Source organism: Loxodonta africana, chromosome X, assembly GCF_030014295.1.
Source record: "Loxodonta africana isolate mLoxAfr1 chromosome X, mLoxAfr1.hap2, whole genome shotgun sequence".
Lineage (NCBI taxonomy): Eukaryota > Metazoa > Chordata > Mammalia > Proboscidea > Elephantidae > Loxodonta > Loxodonta africana.
Window position 1 is genome coordinate 135083851 of NC_087369.1, and position 23738 is coordinate 135107588.

A 23738-nucleotide genomic window follows, 5' to 3' on the forward strand; every position below is an offset into this window, starting at 1 on the left:
AGGGTTGTCCCAATTTTTTCTTCCATGATCTTTATCGTTTTAGTCTTTATGTTTAGGTCTTTGATCCACTTGGAGTTAGTTTTTGTGCATGGTGTGAGGTATGGGTCCTGTTTCATTCTTTTGCAAATGGATATCCAGTGATGCCAGCACCATTTGTTAAAAAGGCTATCTTTTCCCCAATTAATTGACACTGGTCCTTTGTCAAGTATCAGCTGCTCATACATGGATGGATCTATGTCTGGGTTCTCAATTCTGTTCCATTGGTCTATGTGCCTGTTGTTGTACCAGTACCAGGCTATTTTGACTACTGTGGCTGTATAATAGGTTCTGAAGTCAGGTAAAGTGAGGCCTCCCACTTTCTTCTTCTTTTTCAGTAATGCTTTGCTTATCCGGGGCTTCTTTCCCTTCCATATGAAATTGGTGATTTGTTTCTCTATCCCCTTAAAATATGACATTGGAATTTGGATCGGAAGTGCGTTAAATGTATAGATGGCTTTTGGTAGAATAGACATTTTTACTATGTTAAGTCTTCCTATCCATGAGCAAGGTATGTTTTTCCACTTAAGTATGTCCTTTTGAATTTCTTGTAGTAGAGCTTTGTAGTTTTCTTTGTATAGGTCTTTTACATCCTTGGTAAGATTTATTCCTAAGTATCTTATCTTCTTGGGGGCTACTGTGAATGGTATTGATTTGGTGATTTCCTCTTCGGTGTTCTTTTTGTTGATGTAGAGGAATCCAAGTGATTTTTGTATGTTTATTTTATAACCTGAGACTCTGCCAAACTCTTCTATTAGTTTCAGTAGTTTTCTGGAGGATTCCTTAGGGTTTTCTGTGTATATAATCATGTCATCTGCAAATAGTGATAACTTTACTTCTTCCTTGCCAATCCGGATACCTTTTATTTCTTTGTCTAGCCTAATTGCCCTGGCTAGGACTTCCAGCACGATGTTGAATAAGAGCGGTGATAAAGGGCATCCTTGTCTGGTTCCCGTTCTCAAGGGAAATGCTTTCAGGTTCTCTCCATTTAGAGTGATATTGGCTGTTGGCTTTGCATAGATGCCCTTTATTATGTTGAGGAATTTTCCTTCAATTCCTATTTTGGTAAGAGTTTTTATCACGAATGGGTGTTGGACTTTGCCAAATGCCTTTTCTGCATCAATTGATAAGATCATGTGGTTTTTGTCTTTTGTTTTATTTATGTGATGGATTACATTAATGGTTTTTCTGATATTAAACCAGCCTTGCATACCTGGTATAAATCCCACTTGATCAGGGTGAATTATTTTTTTGATGTGTTGTTGGATTCTATTGGCTAGAATTTTGTTGAGGATTTTTGCATCTATGTTCATGAGGGATATAGGTCTATAATTTTCTTTTTTTCTAATGTCTTTACCTGGTTTTGGTATCAGGGAGATGGTAGCTTCATAGAATGAGTTGGGTAGTATTCCGTCATTTTCTATGCTTTGGAATACCTTCAGAAGTAGTGGTGTTAACTCTTCTCTGAAAGTTTGGTAGAACTCTGCAGTGAAGCCATCCGGGCCAGGGCTTTTTTTTGTTGGGAGTTTTTTGATTACCGTTTCAATCTCTTTTTTTGTTATGGGTCTATTTAGTTGTTCTACTTCTGAATGTGTTAGTTTAGGTAGGTAGTGTTTTTCCAGGAATTCATCCATTTCTTCTATGTTTTCAAATTTGTTAGAGTACAATTTTTCATAATAATCTGAAATGATTCTTTTAATTTCATTTGGTTCTGTTGTGATGTGGTCCTTCTCGTTTCTTATTCGGGTTATTTGTTTCCTTTCCTGTATTTCTTTAGTCAGTCTAGCCAATGGTTTATCAATTTTGTTAATTTTTTCAAAGAACCAGCTTTTGGCTTTGTTAATTCTTTCAATTGTTTTTCTGTTCTCTAATTCATTTAGTTCAGCTCTAATTTTTATTATTTATTTTCTTCTGGAGCCTGATGGATTCTTTTGTTGCTCAATTTCTATTTGTTCAAGTTGTAGGGACAGTTCTCTGATTTTGGCTCTTTCTTCTTTTTGTATGTGTGCATTTATCGATATAAATTGGCCTCTGAGCACTGCTTTTGCTGTGTCCCAGAGGTTTTGATAGGAAGTATTTTCATTCTCGTTGATTTCTATGAATTTCCTTATTCCCTCCTTGATGTCTTCTATAACCCAGTCTTTTTTCAGGAGGGTATTATTCATTTTCCAAGTATTTGATTACTTTTCCCTAGTTTTTCTGTTATTGATCTCTATTTTTATTGCCTTGTGGTCTGAGAAGATGCTTTGTAATATTTCGATGTTTTGGACTCTGCAAAGGTTTGATTTATGACCTAATATGTGGTCTATTCTAGAGAATGTTCCATGTGCGCTAGAAAAAGAAGTATATTTTGCAGCAGTTGGGTGGAGAGTTCTGTATAAGTCAATGAGGTCAAGTTGGTTGATTGTTGTAAGTAGGTCTTCCGTGTCTCTATTGAGCTTCTTACTGGATGTCCTGTCCTTCTCCCAAAGTGGTGTGTTGAAGTCTCCTACTATAATTGTGGAGGTGTCTATCTCACTTTTCAATTCTGTTAAAATTTGATTTATGTATCTTGCAGCCCTGTCATTGGGTGCATATATATTTAATATGGTTATGTCTTCCTGAGCAATTGTCCCTTTTATCATTATATAGTGTCCTTCTTTATCCTTTGTGGTGGATTTAAGTCTAAAGTCTATTTTGTCAGAAATTAATATTGCTACTCCTCTTCTTTTTTGCTTATTGTTTGCTTGATATACTTTTTTCCATCCTTTGAGTTTTAGTTTGTTTGTGTCTCTAAGTCTAAGGTGTGTCTCTTGTAGGCAGCATATAGATGGATCGTGTTTCTTTATCCAGTCTGTGACTCTCTGTCTCTTTATTGGTGCATTAGTCCATTTACATTCAGGGTAATTATAGATAAATAAGTTTTTAGTGCTGTCATTTTGATGCCTTTTTATGTGTGTTGTTGACAATTTCATTTTTCCACATACTTTTTTGTGCTGAGGCGTTTTTCTTAGTAAATTGTGAGATCCTCATTTTCATAGTGTTTGACCTTATGTTAGTTGAGTCGTTACGTTTTTCTTGGCTTTTATCTTGAGTTATAGAGTTGTTATACCTTTTTGTGGTTACCTTATTATCTACCCCTATTTTTCTAAGTAAAAACCTAACTTGTATTGTTCTATATCTCCTTGTATCACTCTCCATATGGCAGTTCAATGCCTCCTGCATTTAGTCCCTCTTTTTGATTATTGTGATCTTTTACCTATTGACTTCCATGATTCCCTGTTATGTGTATTTTTTTTAATTAATCTTAATTTGTTTGTTTTTGTGATTTCCCTATTTGAGTTGATATCAGGACGTTCTGTTTTGTGACCTTGTGTTGAGCTGATATCTGATATTATTGGTTCTCTGACCAAACAATATCCTTTAGTATTTCTTGTAGCTTTGGTTTGGTTTTTGCAAATTCTCTAAACTTGTGTTTGTCTGTAAATATCTTTAATTTCGCCTTCATATTTCAGAGAGAGTTTTGCTGGACATATGATCCTTGGTTGGCAGTTTTTCTCCTTCAGTGCTCTGTATATGTCGTCCCATTCCCTTCTTGCCTGCATGGTTTCTGCTGAGTAGTCTGAACTTATTCTTATTGATTCTCCCTTGAAGGAAACCTTTCTTTTCTCCCTGGCTGCTTTTAAATTTTTCTGTTTATCTTTGGTTTTAGTGAGTTTGATGATAATATGTCTTGGTGTTTTTCTTTTTGGATCAATCTTAAATGGGGTTCGATGAGCATCTTAGATAGATATCCTTTCGTCTTTCATGATGTCAGGGAAGTTTTGTGTCAGGAGTTCTTCAACTATTTTCTCTGTGTTTTCTGTCCCCCCTCCCTGTTCTGGGACTCCAATCACCCGCAGGTTATCCTTCTTGATAGAGTCTCACATAATTCTTAGGGTTTCTTCATTTTTTTAAATTCTTTTATCTGATTTTTTTTCAGCTATGTTGGTGTTGATTCCCTGGTCCTCCAGATGTCCCAGTCTGCATTCTAATTGCTCGAGTCTGCTCCTCTGACTTCCTATTGCGTTGTCTAATTCTGTAATTTTATTGTTAATCTTTTGGATTTCTACATGTTGTCTCTCTATGGATTCTTGCAACTTCTTAATTTTTCCACTATGTTCTTGAATAATCTTTTTGAATTCTTCAACAGTTTTATCGGTGTGTTCCTTGGCTTTTTCTGCAGTTATCCTAATTTCATTTGTGATATCTTTAAGCATTCTGTAAATTAGTTTTTTATATTCTGTATCTGATAATTCCAAGATTGTATCTTCATTTGGGAAAGATTTTGATTCTTTTGTTTGGGGGGTTGGAGAAGCTGTCATGGTCTGCTTCTTTAAGTGGTTTGATATGGATTGTTGTCTCCGAGCCATCACTGGGAAACTAGTTTTTCCAGAAAATCCGCTGCAAAAAAAAATGCAGTCAGACCCCTATCAGAGTTCTCCCTCTGGCTCAGGCTATTCGGATGTTAATGAAGCCGCCTGGGGAGGGTGGGGGAGGGAACAGAGAGGTAGGAGTGTAGCACCTCAGAATATAGCCAGAGTTGCTTGTCTTGCTTGGAATGACTATTATATCTGAGATTCCCGCGGGCACGTCGCCTATGTGTGCTGGCTGTGTGGAGTTTGCCCCCGGGGGTCTGGCCCGCTGGAGTCAAGGTCAGATCCTCCACTTCCAGCCCCACGCCCAGCGTCAAAGCTCCCCTACTGGGACGGTGCACTCTCGACTCCAAAATGAGTCGCTGCCTCCCGGGGACTTCTCGTCCCTCCAGCCGCGTGGCCGTGCCGCCCCCGGGAACCAGGTGGGCCCCCTCCCGGGGTTAGTTCAGATGGGTGGAGCAGCTCCCCATGCTTGTGCCGTGACCGAGTGTCCCGGCTGGGACGCTGTTCTCCCTGCTCCAATATCAGTCACTGCCTCCCGGGGACTTCTCCTATTGGCTGCGTCCCACGCTACCCGCACGACCCGGCTGGGCCCCTTCCCAGGGTTAGTTCAGGGGGGTGGAGCAGCTCTCCGTGTTTATGCCGTACCTGCGTCCAGTCCAAATCCCGGCGAGATGGTTCCTGGGCTGGGACGCTGCTCTCCCCATTCCAAGACCAGTCACTGCCTCCCGGGGACTTCTCCTACTGGCTGCGTCCCACGCCGCCCTCGGAACCAGCTGGTCTCCCTCCCGGGGTTAGTTCAGGGGGGTGGAGCAGCTCTCTGTGCTTGTGCCGTACCTGACTGGTACGCTGGCTCCAGGCTCTGGAAACAATCGCTGCTTCCCCGTATTAGTTCGTTCTCCATCTCTAAATCTGTGTTTGTTGTTCAGGGTTCGTAGATTGTTATGTATGTGACCAATTCACTTGTTTTTCCGTGTCTTTGTTGTAAGAGGGATCCTAGGTAGCATCTGCCTAGTCCGCCATCTTGGCTCCCTCTGGTATTCTTTTTCATTTTATTAAGTTTCAAAGTTTACCTTTTACTCAGTGAGGCAATTCCTTGGTTCTTTGTAACACTCAGCTCTTTAAATTTTAAATTTCAATCTGAGTTCAATAAAGCTTAATAGAACTATTTTTAAAAAGGATAAAAATGAATTAGATGCAAATTAACACAAGGCCATGCTGTGTAATGCTATTTTTTTAACTTTTTGTTTTGAAATAATTATGATTCACAGGAAGTTGGTAAAAAAAAAAAAAAAAGAATAAAAATACTGGTGAGCCCATGGACCATTCACCCAGTTTTCCCCAGTGGTCACATCTTGCATGACTATAATACAGTATCAAAAACCAGAAACATGTATAATTCTATTTTAGGATCATTATTAACACCTCTGCTTTTTTAGCATAAAAAAATCAAGGCAGAGGCGGGGCCAGGATGGCGGAGTAGTCAGACACTTCCAGTGATCCCTCCTACAACAAAGACCCAAAAAAACAAGTGAAGTGATTATACGTATGACAAGCTAAGAGCCCTGAACATTAAAGGCAAAGTGAGAAAACAGACTGAGCAACAGGAGGAGGGAGAGACAGTTCAGAAGTGAAGAGGAGTTGCTGGACCTGAATCTCCAGGAACCCTCAGGCACTATTCCCTGGAGCTACTGTGTGCGGGGTTGGAGGTAGTGTTCTGGACGCAGTTTCCTCAGGGAGAGACAGCAAGCCACAAAGCCTGCTCGCACCTCTGAAACCAGAGAAGAATGGCTCTCTCAACAAAACCTAAGTACTTGTGTACATTTTACCATGCCTCAAGTCCCCAAGCTGGCTTCAGTGGTTGTCGATTTCCCTGGGCCTGAGATAGGCCCTGTTGTGCATTCTGAGCCATCCTCCCGGGCTTGGTGAAGGAATAAATTCACAATTATGAGAAAAGGTAATCTGCCAGCTCCTCTGAACTGCAGAGCTTAGGACAGAAGTGGCTCCTGTCTAGGCATAAATGGTCTGTAGACTTTGGAAACCTTTCCCCACTGCATGGACCTGTGTGGGCCCATTTCAGGAGAATAGGCCCTTGTTGGAAGACGGAAGCTGTTTCAGCTTTGCAGTGGACAGGTGGGTGTTTGATGTTTGACACCGCTTTGCCTATTAAACAGGGTTCTCACCTACCCACATCGGGGGCCTAAGGACTGGTGGCTCCACCCACGTCACCTAGCCACCAGTGACAGGGGTCCAAGGATAAGAGGTGCCTTCCAGTCCTTACAACCAAAAGCATTGGGTGCCCATGGTCCGGCTGCAGAGCCCACCCACCTGTGCACTCTAGGGAATAGGGTCGTGCTTTTCTCATGGACACTCGGGGGACAGTTGTCAGCTCCTGCCTTGTTCAGAGCTTGACACCCTGCTGCAACCAGATACCTGTACCTACACCAATCACCCCTGCCCCTTTAAGACTGCAGGACAGAGCCTGTACCACACACTTGATGACCAACTACCTGGCCAACTGAGCTAAATACATGTAAGAAAAGTGAATGGTCTCCTAGGCTCATATACCAAATAACAGCTCTAGCCATCTGGTGACAGGACATTAGAGCTTCAAAGGAAAAATAATCAAGCTAGCTCACTCAAGCAGCCTATTTGTGCATATCAAAACAAAACAAAGCAAGAAGCTAGGATACAGAGAGCAAACATAAAATAAACTAATACAATAACTTATAGATGTCTCGGAAACAATAGTCAGTATCAAATCACAAAAAAAAGCAGACCATGATCACATCAACAAGCTTTCAAGAAAAGAATCAAGGAATCTTCTGTATGAAGGTGACTTCCTGGAATTACCAGATGTAAAATACAAAGGATTAATACACAGAACTCTTCAAGATATCAGGGATGAGATCAGGAAGGAGATCAGGCAAAACGCAGAACAAACCAAGGAACACACAGATAAAGAAGCTGAAGGAATTAAAAACATTATTCGAGAATATAATGAAAAATTTAACAGAATGCAATAATCCACAGAGAGACAGCAATCAGAAATTTGGGGGATTAACAATAAAATTACAGAATAAAACAACTCAATAGAAAATCAGAGGAGCAGAACTGAGGAAGTAGAAGGCAGAATAAGTCAGACTGAAGATAAAACGCTTGGTACCTATACATTCCAAAAAAATCAGAAAAAAGAGTTTTTAAAAATGAATAAATCCTAATAATCATGCAGACTCAATCAATAGAAATAATCTATGAGTGATTGGAGTACCAGAACAGGGAAGGATAACAGAAAATACAGATAGAATTGTTGAAGATTTGTTGGCAGAATGCTTCCCTCATATCGTGAAAGATGAGAAGATATCTATCCAAAATGATCATCAAACTCCACATAAGGTAGATCTCAAAAGAAAGTCATGAAAACATATTATAATTAAACTTGCCAAAACCAAAGCTAAAAAGAAAAATTTAAGAGCAGCTGGGATAAACGAAAAGTAACCTCCAAAGAGAGCCAATAAGAATAAGATCGAACTACTCGGCAGAAACCGTGCAGGCAAGAAGGCAATGGAATGACCTATATAAAGCATTGAAGGAAAAAGTTGCCAGCCAAGAATCCTATATTCAGCAAAACTGTGTCTCAAATATGAAAGCAAAATTAGGACATTTCCAGATAAACAGAAGTTTAGGGAATTCGTAAAAGCCAAACCAAAACTACAAGAAATACTAAAAGGTGTTCTCTGGTTAGAAAATCAATAATATAAGATATAAACCCAAGACTAGAACACAGGACAGAGCAATCAGATATCAACTCAGACAGGGAAATCACACACACAGAAAAAAAATCAAGATAAAAAAAACGCTCAAAACAGGGAAACAGCAATGTCATTACCTAAAAGAAGACAACATTAAAACAATAAAGAGGGACTAAGAAATGTAGCCATAGGTCTTTCATATGGAGAGGAAGTGAAGGCAATAAAAAGAAATAAAAGTTAGGTTTAATCTGAGAAAAATAGGGGTAAATATTAAGGTAACCACAGAGGAGATTAATAATCCTACTCAACAAAATAAAATACGAGACAAAATAGAGACTCAGCAGAAACAAAACCAACAACGAATAAGAGGAAAAGACAATATATAAAGATAAATTACTCAGCACAAAAAACTAGGTAGAAAAAAGAAGCTGTCAACAATACACAAAAAAAGACATCAAAATGACGGCACTAAACTCACACTATCCATAATTATGCTGAATGTAAATGGACAAAATGCACCAATAAAGAGACAGAGAGTAGCAGAATAGATTTAAAAAAATCATCTTTCTGTATGCTGCCTACAAGATACACACCTTAGACTTAGAGACACAAACAAACCAAAACTCACAGGATGGAAAAAAATATATCAAGCAAACAACAATCAAAAAAGAGCAGGAGTGGCAAAATTAATTTCCGACAAAATAGACTTTAAAGTTAAACCCACCACAAAGGATAAGGAAGGACACTATATAATGATTAAACGGACAATATAACAGGGTATAACCATTTTAAATATTTCTGCACTTATTGACAGGGCTCCAAGACACATAAAACAAACTCTAACGGCATTGAAAACTGAGATAGACAGCAACACAATAATAGTAAGAGACTTCAACACACCACTTTTGGTGAAGGACAAACATCCAGAAAGAAGCTCAATAAAGACACGGAAGATCTAAAGGCCACAATGAACCAACTTGACCTCATAGACATATACAGAGCACTCCACCCAACCACAGCCAAGTATGCTTTCTTTTCCAGCACACATGGAAAATTCTCTAGAATAGACCACATATTAGAACATAAAGCAAGGCTTAGGAGAATCCAAAACATCAAAATATTACAAAGCATCTTCTCTGACCATAAGGCCATAAAACTAGAAATCAATAACAGAAAAAGCAGGGAAAAGAAAACAAACACTTGGAAACTGAACGATACCCTGCTCAAAAACGACTGGGTTATAGAAGACATTAAGAATGGAATAAAGAAATTCATAGACTCTAATGAGAATGAAAACACTTCCTATCAGAACCTTTGGGACACAGCGAAAGCAGTGCTCAGAGGTCAATTTATATCAATAAATGCATGTATACAAAAAGAAGAAAGGGCCAAAATCAAAAAAATATCCCTACAACTTGAACAAATAGAAAAAGAATAACAAAAGAAACCCTCAGGCACCAGAAGAAAACAAATGATACAAATTAGAGCAGAATTAAATGAAATAGAAAACAGAAAAACAATTGAAAGAGTTAACAAGAACAAAAGCTGGTTTTTGAAAAGAATTAATAAATTGAAAAACCATTGGCCAAACTGACAAAAGAAAAACAGGAGAGGAAGCAAATAACCTGAGCAAGAAATGAGTTGGACAATATCACAACAGACCCAACTGAAATTAAAAGAATCATATCAGATTTTTTACTATGAAAAATTGTACTAACATATTTGAAAACCTAGAAAAAATGGATGAATTTCTAGAAACACACTACCTAACTAAACTAACACAAACAGAGGTAGAACAACTAAATAATAGAGGGAAAATTCCACAACATAATAAAGGGCATTTTTATAAAGCCAACTGCCAACATCATCCTAAATGGAGAGGCTCTGAAAGCATTCCCCTTGAGAATGGGAACCAGACAAGGATGCCCTCTATCACCACTCTTATTCAACATTGTGCTGGAGGTCATAGCCAGAGCAATTAGGCTAGATAAAGAAATAAAGAGTATCCAGATTGGCAAGGAAGAGGCAAAGGTATCTCTTTTTGTGGATGACAGGATCTTAGACACAAAAAAAACCCTAAAGAATCCTCAAGAAAACTACTGAAACAAATAGAAGAGATCAGTAGAGTATAAGGATGCAAGATAAACATACAAAAGTCAGTAGGATTCTTCTATGCCAACAAAGAGACCATTGAAGAGGAAATCACCAAATCAATACCATTTACAATAGCCCCCAAGAAGATAACATACTTAGGAATAAATCTTACCAGAGACGTAAAAGACCTACACAAAGAAAACTCCAACACAGTACTGCAAGAAACCAAAAGAGACCTACATAAGTGGAAAAACATACCTTGCTCATGGATAGGAAGACACAACATGGTAAAAATATCTCTTGTACCAAAAGCCATCCATAGATACAATGCAATTATAATCCAAATTCCAACGACATTTTTAGTGAGATGGAGAAATAAATCACCAACTTCATATGGAAAAGAAAGAGGCCCCAGATAAGTAAAGCATTACTGAAAAAGAAGAACAAAGTGGGAGGTCTCACTGTACCTGGTTTTAGAACCTACTTTTTTTTTTCATACCGCCACAGTAGTCAAAACAGCCTGGTAACTGGTACAACAGCAGACACATAGACCAATGGAACAGAATTGAGAATCGAGACATAATTTCATCCACATATAAGCAGCTGATATTTGACAAAAGCCCAAAGTCAGTAAAATGGGGAAAAGACAGTCTCTTTAACAAATGGTGCTGACATAACTGAATATCCATCTGCAAAAAAATGAAACAAGACCCATATCTCACACCATGCAAAAAACTAACTCAAAGTGGATCAAAGACCTAAATATAAAATTTAAAACGATAAAGACAATGGAAGAAAAAATAGAGACAGTGCTAAGAGCCCTAATACATGGCATAAACAGTATACAAAACATTACTAACAATACACAAACACCAGAAGAGAAATCAGATAACCGGGAGCTTCCAAAACTCAAACACATATGCTCATCCAAAGACTTCACCAAAAGAGTAAAAAGATTACCTACAGACTGGGAAAAAGTTTTTAGCTATGATGTTTCCTATCAGCACCTGATCTCTAAAATCTATGTGATACTGCAAAAACTCAACTACAAAAGGACAAATAACCCAATTAAAAAATGGGCAAAGGATATGAACAGACACTTCACTAAAGATGACATGCAGGTAGCTAACAGATACATGAGGAAATACTCCTGATCATTAGCCATTAGAGAAATGAAAATCAAAACTACAATGAGATTTCATCTCACTCCAACAAGGCTGGCATTAATCCAAAAAAACACAAAATAATAATTATTGGAGAGGTTGTGGAGAAACTGGAACACTTATACACTACTGGTGGGGATGTAAAATGGTACAACCATTTTGGAAACCGATTTGGCACTTCCTTAAAAAGCTAGAAATAGAACTACCAATGATCCAGCAATCCCACTCCTTGGAATATATCCTAGAGAAATAAGAGCCGTTACACGAACAGATATGCACACCCACGTTTATTGCAGCACTGTTTACAATAGCAAAAACATGGAAGCAACCAAGGTGCCCATCAATGGATGAGTGGATAAATAAATTATGGTGTATTCACACAATCGAATACTACACATTGATAAAGAACAATGATGAATCTGTGAAACATTTCATAACATGGAGGAATCTGGAAGGCATTATGCTGAGTGAAATTAGTCAGTTGCAAAAGGATAAATATTGTATGAGACCACTAGTATAAGAACTCAAGAAATAGTTTAAACAGAGAAGAAAATATTCTTTGGTGGTTACTAGAGTGGGGAGGGAGGGAAGGAGAAGGGTGTTCTCTAATTAGATAGTAGACAAAAACTATTTTATGTTAAAGGAAAGACAACACACAATACAGGAGAGATCAGCACAACTGGACTAAACCAAAAGCAAAGAAGTTTCCTGAATAAACCGAATGCTTCGAAGGCCAGTGTAAAGCAGGGGCGGGGGTTTGGGGACTATGGTTTCAGGGGACGTCTAGGTCAATTGGCATAATAAAGTGTATTATGAAAACGTTCCGCATCTCACTTTGGAGAGTGGCGTGTGGGGTCTTAAACACTAGCAAGCGGCCATCTAAGATGCATCAACTGATCTCAACCCACCTGGAGCAAAAGAGAATGAAGAACACAAAGACCCAAGATAATTACGAGCACAAGAGACAGAAAGGGCCACATAAACCAGAGACTACATCAGCCTGAGACCAAAAGAACTAGATGGTGTCTGGCTACAGCGGATGACTGCCCTGACAAGGAACACAACAGAGAATCCCTGATGGAGCAGGAGAGCAGTGGGATCCAGTCCTCAAATTCTCGTAAAAAGAGCAGACTTAATGTCCTGACTGAGACTAGAAGGACCCCGGAGGTCATGGTCCCCAGACCTTCTTTTAGCCCAAGACGGGGAACCATTTCCAAAGCCATCTCTCCAGGCAGGGATTGGACTGGACTTTAAGATAGAAAATGATACTGGTGAGGAGTGGGCTTCCTGGATCAAGTAGACACTTGAGACTAAGTGGGCAGCTCCTGTCTGGAGGGGAGATGAGAGGGCTGAGGGGGTCAGAACCTGGCTGAAAAAAAAAACACGAAAATACAGAGTGGAGGGAATGAATGTGCTATTTCATCAGGTGGAGAGCAACTAGGAGTAAATAGCAAGATGTATATAAATTTTTGTATGAGAGACTGACTTGATTTGTAAACTTTCACTTAAAGCACAATAAAAATTAAAAAAAGAAAGAATATCAAGACAAATCCAATCTTTGATGTTAGAATCTCATTGCCGTCTATAATAAGCCTTACCTCAGAGCATTGACTGCAATCCCTTTATTGTTACCTCTTGATTACAATTTATCATGGCCCTTCTGACATGGAATCACCTGGCATTCAGCCAGAGTATGCATGCTTGGTGGATCACAGGCAAAAGGACCTTCAAACCTCCCAAGTTCAAAGCTCGGGAGTTTTCAGAGCTCTTTCTTTGGGCTTCGCCAATCCAGTTTCAGCTAATTAGCCACATGATTTGGATGAGTCACTGAAAGTATCTGTGCCTCAATTTCCTCACAATTTATTCATTTTGCCTCAGGATTTTTGTAAAATCCAGAAGAGGCAATCTATGAAAAGCATTGTGAAATATATAAAAACATTATGTGTATGGTAAATTCTCTTGTTGTTCTACGTGTTTCACAAAGCCATTCTGTCCTCACTGTTGTCCAAAGGTTCAAAATACCAAGAGGGAACGCAGACTGAGGAAGTAACATTTATGAGTGCTCAGCATATGCCAGGAACTTTCCTGGGAGTTTTAGTGTGCACTATCTCATTTAATCTGTAAGACCACACTGTGAGTTAAATAGTAAAATCCCTAAGTCAGTATTTTTAGATCAGGAATCTGAAACTCAATAGACTTTAATGTCTTTTGCCCAAAGTCACATTGGTAATAAGAATGAGTCAAGATTCAAACAAGGCCTGTCTTCTTTCAGAGCCTGTGCTATCTTCTTCCAGAACCATGCTGCTTTGTGGGGAACAACTTAAGGTCTTTTTAGAGAGTAAGCTGTTGGCACATCTCAGGGGGTATAGACATGATTTTGCCTGGAGCAGGCAATTATTCAATTTTGTGGAATTGAACTTGAAGCATTTATTTTGTAAATTGGGATGCATGGAAATATAGACGCAGGTATTGATAGGAACAATTGCTACTCACAACTGTGTTTTGTTAGTAAACCCACATTGTTTCCTGAGAGCCTGAGGAATACCATGCTAGAGAATTACACAGTTCCATTGTCAGTTAAACTCCTGGTTCTTTGATATTGCTTTTATGTCAAAAAGAGAGATTTTGTGTACTTAAGTTTAAGTCTTACTGTAATATTTTTAAAAAATCAATATAGCAATACACAGAGCAACATTTTAGTTGATTTTAACATTCAGACACTCCTTGGTCACCAGATATACCTGTCCATAAGCAAGATGTTGCAGAGAACATTGCAGGCAGGAGGCAAAGCCTGATGAGACATGCTGAAGGGAGAGGGCAGATGAATGAAGGTAGATATGAGGAAAAACAGAGGATCTAAATGAGCAACAATAAACGATGACTTTCAAGTCGCTACCAAGATCAGCTCTCAGAGTCATGGGTTTACTTACGATATAAGAAACACCAAGAGTAGTGTTGAAATCTAAAACTTAAGGTTGTTTTGTCATGAAGTGTAGGGTGTGGTAGAAGAATAAGAGCTAAACCAAACATACAAATATTGATATGAGGACAAAATCCTTGTGTTGGATTAAACAAAGCTAGAAGTAGCATGAGACAAATTTAAGCCAATTGAGAACAGAAACGTAAAATTGTGTTAGAGGACAGGTTTTGGATTCAAGCAGATCTTGGTATAAGTTATGATTCTACAACTTACTTACTGGCTATGAAAAGTTGAGAAATTATGTAACACTGTACCTCAAATTCCTCAATCTCAAACATGGATAAACATAGTACCCAACAAACAAGTTTGTAGTGAAGATTAAATGAGACAGTGAATGTAGCACAGTTTATAGAAATAATAAGCATAAATAAACGTTAGGTACCATATTTTTTGTAAACAACGTGTCCCCACATATAATGCGTGGCATCACTCACTTATGAAAATAACTAGAGGGATTGTGCAGTTAGCAAAAAACATATACGTGCACATTATTTTGTAAATATACAGTAGTTCCTTTGTCTTTTGGCATTTAATGATGTGGAGGTTCCCTCTGAGGCTAGCCTGGTTTTTATTCATTTTAGGCAACCTGATTTGGAGACAGGGCTGATGGATACTCTCAGAATTCTTTGATTGTTCATAAAATTTAAAACATTCAAAAAACACATCAGTTTAGATTTTCATCTCTTTTCTTCATGTTGTCTGATTTATGGAATGTCTTTCAACTGATAGACTTAATTCTTCATGCAACCCATTAAACATCAATTCTATTATATTTTTCTTCATTATTTTTTCCATTTGTTCTGGTATAGTTTTTCCAATTGTGTAATATTGGGCAAGTTTTATAACTATCTAAATTTCAGTTTATGTATTTGTAAAATAGATATAATGGTAGTGCTAACCTCATAGGGTTGTTGTGAGAGTTCATTGAGAAAATGTTTGTAAAGCACTTATCACAATACTTGGTATATCAATAAATACTATTGTACACTAATAACTTTCATGGTTACTAATGTATGTTTGCTGCTGTTTCTTCTCATTCATCATCAAAAAAATAGATTTCAAGATCTATCCTCAAATATAAGGGTGTTGGTGATAGAATGATATCCACATATGTACAAAGAAGACCAGTTAATACAACTATTCAAATTTGTGCACCAAATACTAATGAAGAAATTGAAGATTTTTACCAACTTCTTCAGTCTGAAACTGATCCAACATGCAATCAAGATGCACTGATAACTACTGGTGTTTGGAATGCAAAAGTTGGAAATAAGGAAGAAGGATTGGTAGTTGGAAAATATGCCTTGGTGATAGAAATGATGCTGGAGATCACATGATAGAATTGGCAAGACCAACAACTTATTCATTATAAATACCTTTTTTTTTAACAACATAAATGGCAACTATACATATGTAACTTGCTGGATGGAAAAAAACAGGAATTAAATCGTCTATGTCTATGTTTCTTGTTTTTTTTTTTATGTCTGTGGAAAGATGCGATTGAGAAGCTCAATATCATCAGTCAGAACAAGGCCAGGAACCGACTGAGGAACAGATGATCAATTGCCCTTACACAAATTCAAGCAGAAGCTGGAGACAAATAAGTCTATGAGAGCCAAAATATGACCTTGAGTATATTCCACCTGAATTTAGAGACCATCTGAAGAATAGATTTACACATTAAACACTAATGATAAAAAATCAGATAAGTTGTGGGGTGACATCAAGAACATCATACATGAAGAAAGCAAAAGGTCATTAAAAAAAGACAGGAAAGAAAGAAAAGACCAAAATGGACGTCAGAAGAGACTCTGAAAGTTGCTCTTAAATGTAGAATAGCTGAAGTGAATGGAAGAAATGATGCAATAAAACAGCTGAACAGAAGATTTCAAATGGCCTCTCAAGAAGACAAAAGTATTATACTAAAATGTGCAAAGACTTGGAGTTAGAACACTAAAAGGGAAGAACAGGTTCAGCATTTCTCAAGCTGGAAGAACTGAAGACTCAAGCCTTAAGTTGCAATATCAAATAAGTCTATGGACAAAATATTGAACGATGCCAGGAAACATCAAAAGAAGGTAAAACACACAGTCACTGTACCAAAAAGAATTGGTTGACTTTCAAACATTTCAGGAGGTAGCATATTATCAAAAACTGGTGGTGTTGAAAGAAGAAATTCAGGCTGCACTGAAGGCATTGGTGAAAAACAAGGCTCCAGGAATTGACAGAATACCAATTGAGATGTTTCAGCAAATGAATGCTGTGCTAAGGTATTCACTCATCTATGCCAAGAAATTTGCAAGACAGCTAGCTGACCCACCAACTGGAAGAGATCCATATTTATGCCCATTCCAAAGAAAGATGATCCAACAGAATGCAGAAATTATGAAACAATATCACTAATATCACATGCAAGTAAAATTTTGCTGAAAATCGTTCAAAAGCAGTTTTAGCAGCACATGGACAGGGAACTGCCAGAAATTCAAGCTAGATTCCAAAGAGAATGTAGAATGAGAGAAATCGTTGCTGACGTCACATGGATCTTGGCTGAAAGCAGAGAATACTAGAAGGATGTTTACCTGTGTCTTATTGACTATGCAAAGGCATTCAACTGTGTGGGTCATAACAAATTATGGATAACATTGTGAAGAATGGGAATTCCACAACACTTAATTGTGCTCATGAGGAACCTGTAGATAGATCAAGAGTCAGTTGTTCGGACAGAACAAGAGGATACTGCGTGGTTTAAAGTCAGGAAATATGTGCGTCAGGCGTATATCCTGTCACCATACATGTTCAATCTGTATGTTAAGCAAATAACCCAAGAAACTGGACTATATGAAGAAGAACAGGGCATCATGATTGGAGGAAGATTCATTAACAATCTGCATTATGCAGATGCCACGACCTTGATTGCTGAAAGTGAAGAGAACTTAAAGCACTTACTGATGAAGATCAAAGACCACAGCTTTCACCATGGATTACACCTCGACATATCAGTCCCTGGAGAAGGACATCATGCTTGGTAAAGCACAGGGTCAGCAGAAAAGAGAGATGGACTGACACAGTAGCTGTAACAATGGGCTCAAGCATAACAAAGATTGTGAGCATGGCATAGGACCAGGCAGTGTTTCCTGCTGTGGTACATAGGGTTGCTATGAGTCAGAACCTACTCAACGGCGTCTAACAACGATAAGAGTCCCTAGCCTCTAGTAACTTGAAGAGATACGGATACATTACCTGACTAGACATACATATATGAAATTAAAATAGAGGTACAGATAAACTTGTCCGGGAGCTCAGAAGAATGAGATAGGAGCCCTCCCACACACATACAAAATTGCTAAGAAACACACAAATACAACTCTAATTTCAAGGAATTGAGAGCAATTAAGGATGATGACTTATACAAACTAGGTCAAAACAGAAGCTACATAAACATATTAAAATTTTGACGTATTTCAATTGATTTAGTTTGTAGAAATGATGATAAAGATCAGAAAAGTGTATGTGTGCAAGCCAAATTTGCAAAGTGAATATGATTTTTCAAATACCACACAGACACACAGATGTTGTCTGGAGTGATTTTGGGTCAAAGTCAGAGTCAAGTAAGTTTCATTGGCTTTCGGAAAACAAGGATGTCTTAGGCTGGGTTCTCCAGACAAGCGTGTATGTGTGTGTGTATATATATATATATATACACAAAACACTGGTGGCTTAGTGGTTAAGTGCTATGGCTGCTAACCAAAAGGTCGGCAGTTCAAGTCCACCAAGCGCTCCTTGGAAACTCTATGGGGCAGTTCTACTCTGTCCTATATGGTCATTATGAGTCGGAATCAACTTGATGGCAATGGGTTTGGTTTATATATATATATATATATATATATATATATATATATATATGCTGGATTAGACTGGAGCCTTCTGACTCACATAGTTGCAGGGCTGAAGAACCCAAGATAGGCAGGTCAGATGGTAGGCCTCTGATTCACAGGCTGCAGAGGCTGACAAATCCCACGATCTGCAGGAGAGACGGCAGGTCACTGGCTCACAGGCTGCAGAGGTTGATGAATCTCAAGACTCACAGGTAAGCAGCTAGCTCAATTCTCAAGAACTGTAGGCCAGAAGGAGATCCAGATGCAGAATCCAGAGTGAGCAAAAGCCTGTGAGCCTTGCAAAAATGTCCACATATATTGGATGCAGGCCACAACTCCAAGGAAACTGATTGGCTGCTCATAGGATATCTCATCATGGAGGTGATTACATTATATCAGATTTCATTATGGAAGGGATTACATAGTTTCATAGCTGCCAAACTACATCATAACTGCCAAACCACTGAGAATCATGGCCCAGCCATGTTGACACAAAACTTTAAGTATCATAGTCTACCCCTTGTCCACTTGGCCTCTGTACACATCTCCCTAAACCATAGACAATATCTAAATGAAGACAATTATAAAGTCATGTTTGTGCCTAACATGATACAACGAACACACGTACAACTGAAAATGCACTAGCCCTGTTTACATCTTAAGTTTTATAAGTGAAGAAAACAAAAATATTTGATACACACATACAAGGAAGAAATACTAAAAAAAAATTACAGTCCTTGTTTCTGCAACTGGTCACATGGTTGTAGCTGATATTTAGAATGACTTCCTTCCACCACCCATTCCATATTCCCTTAACCCTCACCAAGCACCTCAGCTGATCATGGTTGTTTGCCAGTAGGTTGACCAAAACCTTCATTCCTGAAGGGTCTGGGCCATTAGTAGTCAAGTCAGAATTGGGTTGCTGTAGTTTTGCATTGACTTTAATCACAAGGCATGGCAGTACTAAGAAACATCTTAAGGGTTCTCCTGTATTTACAGACATACTCTTCTTTACCTCCATTATGTAACATCAATCTGATTTCCCCTTGGTAGTCAGGACCAATCACACCAGCCAATACAGTAACTTCCTTCTTTGCCTGCTGAAGGAGCCCAAAGTGGCCGGGTGGCATTCTTAACTTCCAGCTCAATGGAATCCATGTTCTGTCTCAAGGTGGGAGCATTCTTTCCTTTGGAACTAAGACCTCTAGACCTGCAGACCATGGGTTAGTGGGTACAGGAAGCAAAAACTTTGCAAGTGAGTCACCAGGGGTAATAGTGAGTGGTACCACTCCCATTTCCATCCTTTGATACCTGGACCCATGAATCCTGGTTATGGGAGAAAGAGTACCATATATTGGATGCTGGTTTAGAGCATATACAGCCTCCTGGAGAACATTGCCCCAACCTTGCAAGGTATTGCCACCTAGCTGGTGCTGTAATTGTGTCTTTAAAAGGCCATTCTATCGTTCTGTTAAGCCAGCTGTTTCAGGATGATGGCGAACATGGTAAGATCAGTAAATTCTAAGAGGATGGGCCAATTGTTGCACTTCATTTGCTGTGGAGTGAGTCCCTTGATCTGGGGTGATGCTATGTGGGATACCGTGATGGTGGATAAGACATTCTGTAAGTCCACAGATGGTACTTTTGGCAGAAGTATTGCATGCAGCGAAGGCAAATCCATACCCAGGGTAAATGTCTATTCCAGTAAGAACAAAATGGCCCTGCCCTTTCCATGATGGAAGTGGTCCAACGTAATCAATCTGTGACCAGGTTGCTGGTTGATCACTTCAAGGAATGGTGGCATATGAGGTACTCAGTGTTGGTCTCTGCTGCTGGCAGATTGGGCACTCAGCAGTGGCTGTAGCCAAGTTGGCCTTGGTGAGTAGAAATCCACATTGCTGAGCACATGCATAAACTCCATCCCTGCCACCATGGCCACTTTGTTCATGAGCCCATTGGACAATGACAGAAGTAGCTGAAAAAGAGGATGACTGGTTACCACAGAACGCATCATCCTATCCACTTGATTGTTAAAATTCTCCTCTGCCAAGGTCAGTCTTTAGTAAGCATTCACATGAGATGCAAATAACTTCACTTCTTCAGTCTATTCAGAGAGGTCTAACCACATACCTCTTCCGCATACCTCCTTGTCTCCGATTTTCCAGTCATGTTCCTTCCAAGTCCATGATGATTCAGCAAAACCATTGGCCACAGCCCATGAATCAGTATACAGTCACACATCTGGCCATTTCTCCTTCCAAGCAAAGTGAACAACCAGGTGCACTGCTCAAAGTTCTGCCCTCTGGGGGCATTTCCCTTCACCACTGTCCTTCGGTGAGATCCCAGAAAGGGGCTGTAGTACTACCACTGTTCACTTTCAAGTTGTGCTTGCCTATTACACAGAACCATTTGTAAACCAGGCATGAATTTTCTCTTTCTCAGTCAACTGATCATAAGTAACTCCCCAAGAGGCCATAGGTGCAGACTGGGAAATGGAAGTTAATGTGACAAGAGTGGATACCATGGGCATTTGGGCCACTTTCTCACGGAACTTACTAGTTCCTCAAGGTACTAGTGCCTGATCTCATATATACCACTTCCATTTAATGATGAAGTGCTACTGTGCACATCTGGTTTTATGGTTCTGTGGGTCAGACAACACCCAGTTCACGATGGGCAACTCAGGCCATATGGTGACTTGGTGGCCCATTGTTAATCATTCGGTCCTACTAAGGCCCAGTAACAAGCTGTTATGGATTGAATTGTGTCCCTCAAAATGTGTGTCAAATTGGCTAGACCATGATTCCAAGTATTACATGATTGTCCTCCATTTTGTGATCTGATGTAATTTCCCTACATGTTGTAAATTGTAACCTCTAAAATGTTAATGAGGCAGGTTAGAGGCAGTTCTGTTAATGAGGTAGGACCCAATCCACAGGATTAGGTTGTATCTTGAGTTGATCTCTTCTGAGACATAAAAGAGAGAAACAAACAGAGAAGAGAGGGACCTCATATCACCAAGAAGGAAAAGCCAGGAGAAGAGTGCATCCTTTGGACCTGGGGTCCCTGCACTGAGAAATGCCTAGAACCAGGGGAGGGTTAATGACAAGGATGTTTCTCCAGAGCTGACAGAGAAATCTTCCCTGGAGTTGGGTCCCTGAATTCGGACTTCTAGCCTCCTAAACTGAAAGAATAAATTTCTGCTTGTTAAAGCCATCCACTTGTGGTATTTGTGTTATAGGAGCACTAGATAACAAAGACACAAGTCAAAAGCTATTTCTCAAAAGGAAAGTATTTTTCTGCAGAGGATGGCAGAGCTTTTCTGCAAAATCCTAAGGGTCTGTACTGTGATTCACCAATACAGGCCTGCCAAAGACTCCAAAAAGCATCTCTGTCTGCCACTGACACTTCAAGCACCATTAGATCAGCCGGATCATATGGCCTAAGTGGCAGAGCAGCTTTCATGGCAGCCTGAACCTGTTGCAAAGTCTTCTCTTGTTTTGGGCCCCACTAAAAACCAGCAGCTTTTCAAGTCACTTGATAAATAGGCTGGAGCAGCATTCCCAAATGAGGGATATGTTGCCTCCAAAATCCAAAGAGGCCCACCAGATGTTATACCTCCTTTTCAATTGTGGGAGGGGCCAGATGCAATAACTTAACCTTCACTTTTGAAGGAATATCTCGACATCCCCCACAACACCGGACCTGTAGAAATTTCACTGAGGTAGCAGGTGCCTGAATTTTTGTCCAATTAATTTCCCGCCTTCCAGCACACAAATGTTTTACCAGTAAGTCCAGAGTCATTAACACTTCTTCCTTACTAGGTCCAATAAACATAATGTCATCAATGTACTGGACCAGTGTGACATCTCATGGAAAGAAAAGGCAATCAAGTTTCCTGAGGACTAAATTATGACATAGGGCTGGAGTGCTGATATGCCTCTGAGGTAGGACAGTGAACATGTATTGCTGACCTTGCCAGCTGAAGGCAAACTGCTTTTGGTGGTCCTTCAAAACAAATATAGAGAAAAAGGCATTAACCATATCAGTAGCTGCATATCCGGAACCTGGAGATATATTAATTTGCTGAAGCAATTGAACCACATCTGGAACAGCAGCTGCAATTGGATTTACCACCTGGCTAAGTTTTTGATACTTCACTGTCATTCTCCAAGATTTCTCTGTTTTTTTATTTGCACAGGCCAGATAGTCAAGTTGAACAGGGTTGTGATGAGAATCACCACTTCCGCATCCTTCAAGTCCTTAAGGGTGGCAACAATCTCTGCAATCCCTCCAGAAATATGGTATTACTTTTGGTTTTCTATTTTTGTAAATAGGGGTAGTTTTAATGGCTTCCACTTAGGTTTAACTCTCATAATATCCCTTACTTCATATGTCAGGAACCTAGTGTGGGGTTTCTGCCAGTTGCTGTGTACATCTATTTCAAAAAAGCATTCTGGAACTGGAGAAATCATTACAGAATGGATTTGGAGACCCACTGGATCCACTAAAACAGACATGAGTTAACACTCCACTAACAACCTGACCTTCATATGCCTCCATTCTGACTAGTGGGCCACAGTGACATTTTAGGTCTCCTGGAATTAATGTCAGTTCAAAGCCAGTATCCAGTAATCCCCCAAAAGTCTGATTATTTCCTTTTCCCCAATGAACAGTCACTCTCGTAAAAGGCCATAGATCCCTTTGGAGAAGGCTGCGAAGAAGGATTAATGGTATAAGTTTGTGACTGTGTAGTAGGGTCCTTCCTCAAGGGGATCCAGCCTCCCCTTCATTCAAATAGTTGTGGATCTGTAAACTCGCTCAAGCCTCGGAATTGATTGAGGGCCTGTGACTCTACTCTGGTGATTTGAGTTAGACTGCCATTCACTGGAACTAGAATTCTTCCATTTGTACAGAACGAGTAAATACTTAGTAGATTTCCCATCGATCATGAATTGAATTATGTCCCCCCAAAAACATGTGTATCAATTTGGCTGGGTCAGGATTCCCAGTATTGTGTGGTTGTCCTCCATTTTGTGATTGTAATTTTTTTTTAAGAGGATTAGGGTGGGATTGTAACACCCTTACTAAAGTCACCTCTTTGATCCAACATAAAGGGAGTTTTCCTGGGGTGTGTCCTGAATCATCTTTTATCTTACAAGAGATAAAAGGAAAGGGAAGCAAGCAGAGAGTGGGGGGGCCTCATACTACCAAGAGAGCAGTGTTGGGAGCAGAGCGCATCCTTTAGACCCAGGATGCCTGTGCAGAGAAGCTCCTAGTCTGGGGGAAGATGGATGAGAAGGCCGACAGAAAAGGAAAAACTTCCCCTGGAGCCGACGCCCTGAATTTGGACTTTTAGCCTACTTTACTGTGAGAAAATAAGCTTCTCTTTGTTAAACACATCCACTTGTGGTATTTCTGTTATAGCAGCACTAAATAACTAA